This window comes from Macaca fascicularis, chromosome 11, assembly GCF_037993035.2.
Source record: "Macaca fascicularis isolate 582-1 chromosome 11, T2T-MFA8v1.1".
NCBI lineage: Eukaryota > Metazoa > Chordata > Mammalia > Primates > Cercopithecidae > Macaca > Macaca fascicularis.
In genome coordinates, this window is record NC_088385.1 from 63335989 (window position 1) to 63348460 (window position 12472).

The 12472-nt window shown below is 44.5% G+C and overlaps 1 protein-coding gene across 34 annotated transcripts in view; it reads left to right on the forward strand.

Annotated features, from left to right (window-relative positions):
• RBMS2 (RNA binding motif single stranded interacting protein 2) overlaps positions 1-12472 on the forward strand; it is a 100488-nt gene that overhangs the window by 6970 nt on the left and 81046 nt on the right. For 5 of the 34 annotated variants that reach the window (XM_074007191.1, XM_065524401.2, XM_074007197.1 and 2 more), the window contains exon 2: positions 9024-9097. The exons of the other annotated variants lie outside the window; for them this stretch is intronic. The gene's annotated coding sequence lies outside the window, so the exon portion shown is untranslated. The remainder of the gene's footprint in view (positions 1-9023; positions 9098-12472) is intronic. 34 annotated transcript variants of the gene reach the window in all.

Consider the following 12472-nt stretch of genomic DNA (forward strand, 5'->3'; position numbering starts at 1 on the left):
TGTAATAGGACTGAGAATTAAGAACTTGTAGGTCGGCCGGGCACGGTGGCTCAAGCCTGTAATCCCAGCACTTTGGGAGGCCGAGACGGGCGGATCACGAGGTCAGGAGATGAGACCATCCTGGCTAACACGGTGAAACCCCGTCTCTACTAAAAAATACAAAAAACTAGCCGGGCGAGGTGGCGGGCGCCTGTAGTCCCAGCTACTCGGGAGGCTGAGGCAGGAGAATGGCGTAAACCCAGGAGGCGGAGCTTGCAGTGAGCTGAGATCCGGCCACTGCACTCCAGCCTGGGTGACACAGCGAGACTCCGTCTCAAAAAAAAAAAAAAAAAAAAAAAAAGAACTTGTAGGTCTACCACCTCTTGGCTGAGGCAGCTGTTCTGTTATCAGTGATAAGCTAACTCAAATGGTTAAAGTTTAGTGGTAGGCCGGGCGCGGTGGCTCACACCTGTAATCCCAGCACTTTGGGAGGCCAAGGTGGGTGGATCACCTGAGGTCAGGAGTTTGAGACCAGCCTGACCAACATGGTGAAACCCTGTCTCTACTAAAAATACAAAAAAAAAAAAAAAAAATTAGCCAAGTGTGGTGGCGGGCACCTGTAATCCCAGCTGGGCACCAATCCAGAGGCTGAGGCAGGAGAATCGCTTGAACCTGGGAGGTTGCAGTGAGCGGAGATTGCACCATTGCACTCCAGCCTAGGCGACAGAGCGAGACTCCGTCTCAAAAAAATAAATAGGCTGGATGTGGTGGCTCACACCTGTAATCCCAGCACTTTGGAAGGCCGAGGTGGGTGGATCACGAGGTCAAGAGATCGAGACCATCCTGGCCAACATGGTGAAACCCTGTCTCGGCCGGGTGCGGTGGCTCACGCCTATAATCCCAGCACTTAGGGAGGCCGAGGCGGGTGGATCACGAGGTCAGGAGGTCGAGACCCTCCTGGCTAACATGGTGAAACCCCGTCTCTACTAAAAATACAAAAAAATTAGCCAGGCATGGTGGCAGGCAACTGTAGTCCCAGCTACTGGGTAGGCTGAGGCAGGAGAATGGCGTGAACCCGGGAGGCGGAGCTTGCACTGAACTGAGATCATGCCACTGCACTCCAGCCTGGGCGACAGAGCGAGACTCCATCTCAAAAAAAAAAAAAAAAAAAAGAGAAGTCCCATCTCTACTAAAAAACAAAAAAATTAGCCGGGCATGGTGGCAGGCACCTGTAATCCCAGCTACTTGGGAGGCTGAGGCAGGAGAATTGCTTAACCTGGGAGGCCGAGGTTGCAGTGAGCCGAGATCGCGCCATTGCACTCCAGCCTGGGCAAAAAGAACAAAACTCCGTGTGAAAAAAATAAATAAATAAATAAATTTTAGTGGTGATGTCTTTCCATTGACCCCTCCTTTCCATTTTTAGCACTACTACTCTAATTTATGCCCTCATTATTGACTACCTTTACTACTGCAATAAACATCTAGCATGAGCATCTTGCCTCCTATTTTTCAACTTCCCTATTCCTTGCCCCCAAGTAATTTTATACCTGTTGCCAGCACAATCTTCCTATAATCCAGCGGTCTAGCACTATTTTCTGTATAAAAAACTTCAGGTCGGGAGTGATGGCTCATTCCTGTAATCCCAGCACTTTGGGAGGCCGAGGCGGGTGGATCACCTGAGGTCAGGAGTTTGAGACCAGCCTGGCCAACATGGTGAAACCCCATCTCTACTAAATATACAAAAATTAGCCAGACATGGTGGGAGGCACCAGTAATCTCAGCTACTTGGGAGGCTGAGGCAGGAGAATTGCTGGAACCCGGGAGGCCAAGGTTGTAGTGAGCCGAGATCGCGCCATTACACTTCAGCCCAGGGCCCACAATAGCCAGACTCCATCTCAAAAGAAAAAACTTTAATGGCCGTATATTACCTACTGAACAAAGTGCAAATTTCTAGCCCAACACCCACTATCTATCTGGCCTTTCCTTATCTTCCTCATCTCCCCCATCTCCCTCCTGCACCACGCCGCCTTGATTCTGTTACATTTGCTCTACTAGCCAGTTACTTTATTTTATTTTATTTTTATTTATTTATTTTTTGAGACGGAGCTATCTCGGCTCACCGCAAGCTCCGCCTCCCGGGTTCACGCCATTCTCCTGCCTCAGCCTCCCAAGTAGCTGGGACTACAGGTGCCTGCCACCATGCCTGGCTAATTTTTTTGTATTTTTAGTAGAGATGGGGTTTCACCATGTTAGCCAGGATGGTCTCGATCTCCTGACTTCGTGATCCACCCGCCTCGGCCTCCCTAAGTGCTGGGATTACAGGCGTGAGCCACCACGCCTGGCCTTAGCCAGTTACTTTAATGCAGTTTTTCTGGATATACCCTTTGGTTGCTGGTTTACATTTGTTATTCCATAGGAGAATATGCAGTATGCAGTATAACAAAAAAATACAGAACAGAAACAGAACAAGGGAAAATATCAATTAGAATAAGAAGTCAGTTGGAATTAAAAGGCAAGTATGGCCAGGCACAGTGGCTCATGCTTGTGATTCCAGCACTTTGGGAGGCCAAAGTGGGAGGATCACTTGAGCCTAGGAGTTCTAGACTGGCCCGGGCAACATGGCAAAACTCTGTCTCTACAAAAGATACAAAAATTAGCTAGGTATGATGGTGTGTGCCTGTCGTTCCAACTGCTCAGGAGCCTGAGGTGGGAGGATCACCTGAGCTGGTGGAGGTCGAGGCTACAGTGAGCCGTGATCATGAGGTCGAGGCTACAGTGAGCCGTGATCATGCCACTGCATTGCAGCCTGGGCAACTGAGTGAGACCATGTCTCAAAAAAAAAAAAAAAAAAAAGTCAAGTGTACAAATCATAAAATTATAATGCTGGAAGATGAGGAGTGAAGCATAGTCTTTGAATTTGTCAGTGTAAAGGTGGTTGATGACTTTGACAAGCAATTTCCAGAGGCATGGGGAGCAAAAGCAAGATTGGAATAGGTTGATGAGTGAAAAAAAGTAAGGAAGTATAGATGATATATACACACTAATCTTTTAAGAACTTTGATTAAGATGTAGAACAGAACCCAAATAGAAAGTAGGCAAAAGATCTGAATCGATGTTTATCCATAGGCTCTATGGAAACATGCTTAACATCATTAGCCATCAAGGAAATATAAAATAAAGCCACGCTGAGATACCACTTCACACTAGGCTGTTTATAATGAAAAAGACAATAATCAGTAATCAAAAAGATAATCGAAAGGATAAATAACTCCTTGGCACCATGATGCCCAGGAGTTTGAGACCAGCCTGGGCAACATGGTGAAACCCCATCTCTACAAAAATACAAAAATTAGCTGGGTGTCGTGGTATACACCTGTAGTCCTAGCTATTAATACTTGGGAGACTGAGGCGGGAGGATTGCTTGAGCCCAAGACGTCAAGGCTGCTGTTGATTGCATCACTGTCTTCATTCTGGGTGACAGAGCAAGACTCTGTATCAAAAAAGAAAGAAAGAGACATAATATATGTGGAGTAATTGGAACCTTTATACACTTCTGGTGGGAATGTAAAATGGTACAGCTGCTTTGGAAAACATCTTGGCAAGTTCTCAAGAGGTTAAGCAAAGACCCAGGAATTCCACTCTTAGATATATGCCCAAGAGAAATGAAAACATGTTCACACAAAGACCTGTACATAAATGTTCATAGGAGCATTATTCATAATAGTTCAAAGAGGAAACAACCCAAATGTCCATCAACTGATGAATGGATAAATAAAATACATGGTGTGCCCATACAGTGAAATATTATTCAACAATAATAAGTAATGGGGTACTAGGCTGAGTGTGGTTTCTCATGCCTGTAATCCCAGCACTTTGGGAGCCCGAGGCAGATGGATTACTTGAGCCCAGGAGCTCTAGACCAGCCTGGGCAACATGGCAAAAGCAAAATCCCATCTCTACAAAAAGTACAAAAATTAGCCAGGCATGCTGGTGTGCAACACACCTGTAGCCTCAGCTACTCAGAAGGCTGAGGTGGAAGGATTGCTTGAGGCTGGGAGGTGGAGGCTGCAGTGGATCACACCACTGTACTCCAGCTTGTGCAACAGAGCAAGATGCTGTCTCAAAAAAACAAAAACAAACAAACAAAAAACACAACAACAACAAAAAACAAAGATCCCTAGGGGAAAAAAAAAAGGAATGGAATACTGATACATGCTAAATGTGGATGAACTTTAAAAACATTATGCTCATAAAAGAAGCCAGTCATAAGAGACTATATGTTATATGATTCCATTTATGGGAAATGCCCAGAATACAGAAATCTATAGAGACAGAAAGTCGATTAGTGGTTGCCTAGGGCTTAGTGGGGAAATAGGGAGTGACTGGTAATGGGTATTGTGTTTCTTTTTGGGGTAATGAAATGTTCTAAAATTCTGGTTATGGTTGCACAACTCTGTGATCTAAGTACCATTGAATTTATGCTTTATTTATTTAGAGACAGGGTCTCACTCTGTTGCCGAGGCTAGAGTGCAGTGGCACAATCATAGCTTACTAAAGCCTCAAACTCCTGAGCTCAAGGGATCCTCCTGCCACAGCCTCCCAAGTAGCTGGGATTACAGTGCCACATGCCCAGCTAATAAAATTTTTTATTTATTTATTTATTTATTTATTTTTATTTATTTATTTTTTTTTTTTTTTGAGACGGAGTCTCGCTCTGTCTCCCAGGCTGGAGTGCAGTGGCATGATCTCGGCTCACTGCAAGCTCTGCCTCCCGGGTTCACGCCATTCTCCCGCCTCAGCCTCCCAAGTAGCTGAGACTACAGGCGCCCGCCACCATGCCCGGCTAGTTTTTTGTATTTTTAGTAGAGATGGGGTTTCACCATGTTAGCCAGGATAGTCTCGATCTCCTGACCTCGTGATCCACCCGCCTCGGCCTCCCAAAGTGCTGGGATTACAGGCTTGAGCCACCGCGCCCGGCAAAATTTTTTTTTTATAAAGACGGGCTTTTGCTATGTTGCCCAGGCTTGTCTCAAACTGCTGGGCTCAAGTGATCCTCCTGCCTTGGCCTCCCAAAGTGCTGGGATTACAGGCGTGAGTCACTGTGCCTAGTCCTGAATTTATACTTAAATGGGCGACATGTATGGTATGTGAATTATAACTCAGTGGAGTTGTTATTTTTAAAAAAGATAGGGAGCAGAGAAATGAGATAAAAGCTGGACGAGGATAGCGGTGCTGTCAAGAGAGAATTTTCTTTTTCCTTTTTTTTTTTTTTTTTTTGAGATAGGGTCTTGCTCTGTTGCCCAGGCTGGAGCACTGTAGTACAATCATGGTTCACTGTAGCCTCAACCTCCTGGGCTCAAGCGATTCTCCTACCTTGGTCTCCCGAGTAGCTGGGATTACCGGCTCACGCCATCACACTTGGCTAATTTTTAAATTTTTTGTACAGATGAGGTCCCACTATATTGCCCTGGCTGGTCTCAAACTCCTGGGCTCAAGTGATTCTCCCATCTCAGCCTCCTAAAGTGCTGGGATTTCAGGCGTGAGATACTGCACCTGGCTGAGATAATTTTCTTAAAGATGGGAGATGTAGGAGCCAAATGTAAAGAGAATCGTGACCAATTACTTGGTACTTATTTTCAAAATATGCATATTAACATCCCACCAACTCTGATCTTTTTGTTGTTCTTGTGCCTTATGCATTCAGCCTCTGATCGTTTTTGTTGTTGTTGCTTAATTCTGGAATGGCCTTTCGTTTCATTTGTTTACTTCACTCATATTACTTAAATTTATTGAACTGCTGCAGCATGCTAGGCCCTGGGGGTAAGGCGTGACAGTGGCCCTTTAAGAACTCACAGTCAAAACTGTCTTTAAAAATCCTACCCATCCCTTTAAGTTCAGTTGAAATATTACCTCTTATATAAAGCTTCTGCTAATCGCTCCATTTCCCAGCCCCAGAGGGGACTGTTTTTCCCAAAGGGGACTTTTTTCTGAAACCCCATAATGTTTTATACTTCTTAAATTGTGTTTATATGATTTTGTATTGTACTGGAATCATTTAGGTAATTGTCTTATCTTCATTGCTAGAGTGTAAGCTCTTTAAGGGTAGAGACAGTGTTATTCAGTTTATTATCTCCCCAAATACCTAATGTAGCATCTTAGGCCTATCTAGTAGATACTCAAAAAACATATCCTAATAAATGCGATTAAGCTATCACATTTAGTGCCTATGGTAGTCACGAAATCAAGCTTAAGCAAAGGAAGGAAGCATTGTGTTCTACACAAACCCTGAAATATGGAGTTAGATAGATCTGAATTTATTTTTTAAGTAATTATTTATTGATTGATCTGAATTTAAATGTGGCTTTGTCACGTATTAGCTGTGTGACCAGTGCCAGGTCTTAGGTCTTAGGCTTTCTGACCTTGAATTTTTCTTTTCTTTTTTTTTTTTTTGAGACAGAGTCTCGCTCTGTCGCCCAGGCTGGAGTGCAGTGGCCAGATCTCAGCTCACTGCAAGCTCCGCCTCCCGGGTTCCCGCCATTCTCCTGCCTCAGTCTCCCGAGTAGCTAGGACCACAGGCGCCGCCACCTCGCCCGGCTAATTTTTTGTGTTTTTAGTAGAGACGGGGTTTCGCCGTGTGAGCCAGGATGGTCTCGATCTCCTGACCTTGTGATCCGCCCGTCTCGGCCTCCCAAAGTGCTGGGATTACAGGCTTGAGCCACCGCGCCCGGCCGAATTTTTCATCTTAAAGTACTGATATATTGGCCGGGCACAGTGGCTCATGCCTGTAATCCCAGCACTTTGGGATCAGCCCGTGGAGGCGGGCGGATCATGAGGTCAGGAGTTCAAGACCAGCCTGGCCAACATAGTGAAACCCTGTCTGTACTAAAAATACAAAAAAATTAGCCAGGCATGGTGGTGGGTGCCTGTAATCCCAGCTACTTGGGAGGGTGAGGCAAGGAGAATCGCTTGAACCTGGGAGGCGGAGGTTGCAGTGAGCCAAGATCCGCCACTGCACTCCAGCCCAGGTGACAATGTAAGACTCCACCTCAAAAAAAAAAAAAAAAAAAAAAGTGCTGATATATTTTATCGAATTATTTTGAGGATTGGTAATGTTTATAATCACATATCAGCCTGTATATTGGCTGTTATTTCTTTTATTTTAAGAAAACATTGTGGGCCGGGTGTGGTGGCTCACACCTGTAATCCCAGCACTTTGGGAGGCTGAGATGGGCAGATCACCTGAGGTCAGGTGTTCGAGACCTGCCTGGCCAACCTGGTGAAACCCTGTCTCTATTTAAAAATATAAAATTAGCCGGGCATGATGATGCATGCTTGTAATCTCAGCTAACTGGGAGGCTGAGCCAGGAGAATCGCTTGAACCCAGGAGGTAGAGGTTGCAGTGAGCCAAGATCATGCCATCGTACTCCAGCCTGGGCTATAAGAGCGAAACTCTGTCTAAAAATTGTGAACCTATGGAGTATAAAAGAGAAAAAAACATTGGTCAGGCGCGGTGGTTCATGCCTGTAATTCCAGCACTTTGGGAGGCCGAGGTGGGCAGATCACCGGAGGTCAGAAGTTTGAAACCAGCCTGACCAACATGGTGAAACCCCATCTCTACTAAAAATACAAAATTAGCCAGTCATGGTGGTGCATGCCTATAATCCTAGATACTAGAGAGGCTGAGGCAGGAGAATCGCTTGAACCCTGGAGGCGGAGGTTGCAGTAAACAAAGATTGTGCCATTGCACTCCAGCCTGAGCAACAAGAGCAAAACTCTGTCTCAAAAAAAAAAAAAGAAAAAGAAAAAAAAATTAAATTAAAGCACTTTTTTTTCTTCTTCTAGCCACTGTTTCATTTCTCTTCTTTCCTTTACAGTAAAACATCTTGAAAGAGCTATCTATTCAAGAATCATATATACTTGCTGTCTCCAATTTATTTCCTTTCATTCTTTTTTCTTTTATTATCTTGAATATATTGTCTAATAATACAGAAGTTTACATGTAGTTATAAAGTGTAATAATAGAAGAACACCTGTAAGAGGTACTCTCAAGTACTAGACTAGATTCATTGCCTATAAATTACATACACAGGAATTTCTCCATCTCATCCTCTGCACCTCTTCTAGAGATAACCACTGTCCTAAATTCTGTGTTTATCATTATCTTGCTTTTTATTTTATTATTTTTTTTTGAGACTAGGTCTCACTTTGTCACTTGGGCTAGAGTGCAGTGGCTCAATCATGGCTCACTCACTGCAGCCTCAACTTCCCTGGCTCAAGCAATCCTCCCACCTCAGCTTCCTGAGTAGCTAGGAATACAGGTGTGCATCACCATGCCCAGCTAATTTTTAAATTTTTTGTGGAGATAGGGTCTCACTATGTTGCCCAGGCAGGTCTCGAACTCCTGACCTGAAGTGATCCTCCTGCCTTGGCCTCCCAAAGTGCTGGGATTATAGGTGTGAGCCGTGGCACCCAGCCCTATTACTTTTTTTTTTTTTTTTTTTTTTTGAGACGGGGTCTTACTCTGTCACCCAGGCTGGAGTGCAGTGGCATGATCTCAACTCACTGCATCTTCCACCTCCCAGGTTCAGGCGATTCTCATGTCTCAGCCTTCTGAGTAGCTGGGACTACAGGCACATGCCACCACAACTGACTTATATTTGTGTTTTTAGTAGAGACAGGGTTTCACCATATTGGCCAGGTTGGTCTCGAACTCCTGACTTCAAGTGATTCGGCCACCTTGGCCTCCCAAAGTGCTGGGATTACAGGCATGAGCCACTGCGCCCGGCAGCCCTGTTACTTTTTGAAAACATAGTTTTAGTTTTCGGTGGAGGAAAGTTAAGCCAGTTTACTTCTATACTCCCATTTTGGACTGAAAGTCTTCCCCAAAAAACATAGTTTTAAAATCATGTTTAATTTACTTGTTTGCATTGTTGTAAGTACTTTATATAACTATCTGTAATTGTATCTACATAATATATAATTATATAACTATTTTTTTCTTATGTAATCCTTACAACTTCATTATTATTATTCCCATCTTATAGATGAGGAAAAGTGAGTTACAGAGAGTTTGAAAATCATACTGCTAGTGAATGGCCCAACTGGGATTTGAACCCAGGTAATCTAGTTCCAAATCTGTGCTTGTAACCACTGCTATAGTCTCTTATTGCAGCACATAGTCTTCTGTTTGTTTTGTTTTTGTTTTTTTACTTTCAATGTTGTGTTTTCATGATTCATTCATGTTGCATGTAGATGTGTTTTATTCGTTGTTCCATGCTTTATAATATTTCATTTGTGAATATACTGTAATTTATCCACTCTCCTACCAGTGAACTTTTAGATTGTTTCTAGATTTTGTTTGTTCGTTTATGCTGTTTTTGAAATTGCTGTTCTGAACATTCTTCTGTATGTAGTGTCCTTGTGCAAGAGTTTCTCTTGGGTTTCTACTTAAGAGTGGGATTGCTGAGCCATCAGGTATGCGAATATTCCACTTTGGGAGATAATGCTAAATTGATTTCCAAAGTATTGTACCAAGTCTGTTCCCATCAACAATGTATAAAATTTGTCATGGATTTACATCCTTTCCATTTTTTGATAATGTCAGACTTCTCTCATTCCCTCTTAAACCCAAACTAATTAGGCTTTTATTCCTACCACTCCACCAAAATTGCTCTTTTGAAAGTCTGCAGTGACTGATGTTATTACGTAAATGTTTGTTTCTTTGTTTGTTTATTATTTTTATGATGGAGTCTCGCTCTGTCGCCCAGGCTGGAGTGTAGTGGCACGATCTCGGCTCACTGTAATCTCCGCCTCCCAGGTTCATGTCATTCTCCTGCCTCAGCCTCCCAAGTAGCTGGGACTACAGGCGCCCGCCACCACGCCCGGCTAATTTTTTTGTATTTGTAGTAGAGACGGGTTTTCACCGTGTTAGCCAGGATGGTCTCGATCTCCTGACCTTGTGATCTGCCTGCCTCAGCCTCCTAAAGCGCTGGGATTACAGGCATGAGCCACCACGCCCGGCCCCAGAAAATGCTTATTTCTTTTTTTTTTTTTTTTTGAGATGGAGTCTTGCTCTGTGGCCCAAGCTGGAGTACAGTGGCCGGATCTCGGCTCACTGCAAGCTCCGCCGCCCGAGTTTACGCCATTCTCCTGCCTCAGCCTCCCGAGTAGCTGGGACTACAGGCACCCACCACCTCGCCCGGCTAGTTTTTTGTATTTTTTAGTAGAGACGGGGTTTCACCGTGTTAGCCAGGATGGTCTTGATCTCCTGACCTCGTGATCCGCCCGTCTCGGCCTCCCAAAGTGCTGGGATTACAGGCTTGAGCCACCGCGCCCGGCCAGAAAATGCTTATTTCTTAACTTGCATCTTAACCTATCGACAACACTTGACACAATTTATCACTCTATTCCTTGAGAAACTTTCTTCATTTGACTTACAGAATACCACACTCTCCTGGTTTTCTTCTCATTTCTATGGCCTCTCTTTTTCTGGCTCCTTTCCTGGTTTCTCCTCATTTTCCTGACCTCTAAACCTTGGAGTACCCCAGAACTCAGTCCTTGACCTCTTTTCTGTCTATATTTCTCTCTTCATAGTTTTATCCAGTTCTTGGACAGGTGCAGTAGCTCATGCCTGTAACCTCAGGCCTTTGGGAGGCTGAGGTGGGCAGATTGCTTGAGCTCAGGAGTTTGAGACCAGCTGGGGCAACATGGTGAAACCAAAATACAAAAATTAGCCAGGCGTGGTGGTGTGTGCCTGTGGTCCCAGTTACTCGGGAGGCTGAGGTGGAAGGATCACTTGAACCCAGGAGGCAGAGGTTGCAGTGAGCTGAGATTGCGCCACTGCACTCCAGCCTAGGTGACAGAGTAAGACTCCATCTCAAAAAATATATATATGTATATAAATATATATATATATAAATATATATATATCTCCAGTCTCATAGCTTTGAATAGCATCCATATGATGGAACTCTCAACTTGGACTGCCCTCCTGTATTTTAGATTCATATATTTAACATCACACCTGACAGTTCCATTTAGACATTAATTAGACATTTCAAACTTAACAGATCTCCTGCTTGTTCTTTTCCTCCCTGCCCTGCCAAAACTGTTCTCCATCTCAGTAAATGGCAACTTCATTCTTCCATATGCTCAGACCAGAAACCTTAATATTATCCTTGACCTTTTTCTCCCATAGCTCCATATCTAATGGTATACTACTAGTATCTACTTTATTGAGCTGTTAGTAATGAATGCCTGGCACATAGTAAATGATCATTAAGGTTAACGATTGGCTGGGTGCGGTGGCTCAAACCTGTAATCCTAGCACTTTGGGAGGCTGAGGCATGTGGGTGGATCACCTGAGGTCAGAAGTTTGAGGCCATCCTGGCCAACATGGCGAAACTGTGTCTCTACTAAAAATACAAAAATTAGCTGGGCGTGGTGGTGCACACCATAATCCCAGTTATTTGGGAGGCTGAAGCAGGAGAATCACCTGAACCTGGGAGGTGGAGGTTGCAATGAGCTGAGATCGCACCCTTGCACTCCAGCCTGGGCAACAAGAGTGAAACTCCGTCTCAAAAAAAAAAAAAAAAAAAAATCCCAGCACTCTGGGAGGCTGAGGTAGGCAGAATACCTGAGGTCAGGAGTTCTGCCCAGATAATTTTTGTATTTTTTGTAAAGATGGGGTTTCACCATGTTGCCCAGGCTGGTCTTGAACTCCTGGGCTCAAATAATCTCCCCACCTCAGCCTCTCAAAGTGCTGGAATTACAAGCGTGAGCCACCATGCCTGGCCTGAGCTTCTTGAAAGAGTAGTCTGTATAGAGTCTCTGTTTCCTTACATCCCACTCTTTTTCTTAGTAAGATCCCTCCTTCCTTCCTTCCTTCCTTCCTTCCTTCCTTCCTTCCTTCCTTCCTTCCTTCCTTCCTTCCTTCCTTCCTTCCTTCCTTCCTTTTCTTTCTTTTCTCTCTTTTCTCTCCTCTCCTTCTTTCTTGTTTTTTTGTTTGTTTGTTTGAGATGGAGTATCGCTCTGTCTCCCAGGCTGGAATGCAGTGGCGTGATCTTGGCTTACTGCAACCTCCACCTGGCAGGTTCAAGCAATTCTCCTGCTTCAGCCTTCCGAGTAGCTGGGACTACACGTGTGCACCACCATGCCTGGCTAATTTTTTGTATTTTTAGTAGAAACAGGGTTTCACCATGCTGGCCAGGCTGGTCTGGAACTCCTGACCTCATGATCTGCCACCACCCCCTGCCGCCCTCGGCCTCCCAAAGTGCTGGGATTACAGGTGTGAGCCACTGTACCCGGCCTATTTTTATGTTTAATTGTGACAAATATACATAACATAAAATGTACCATCTTGAACTTTTTTTTTTGAGACAGAGTTTCACTCTTGTTGCCCAGGCTGGAGTGCAATGGCACGATCTCAGCTCACCGCAAACTCCACCCCCTGGGTTCAAGCGATTCTCCTGCCTCAGCCTCCGAAGTAGCTGGG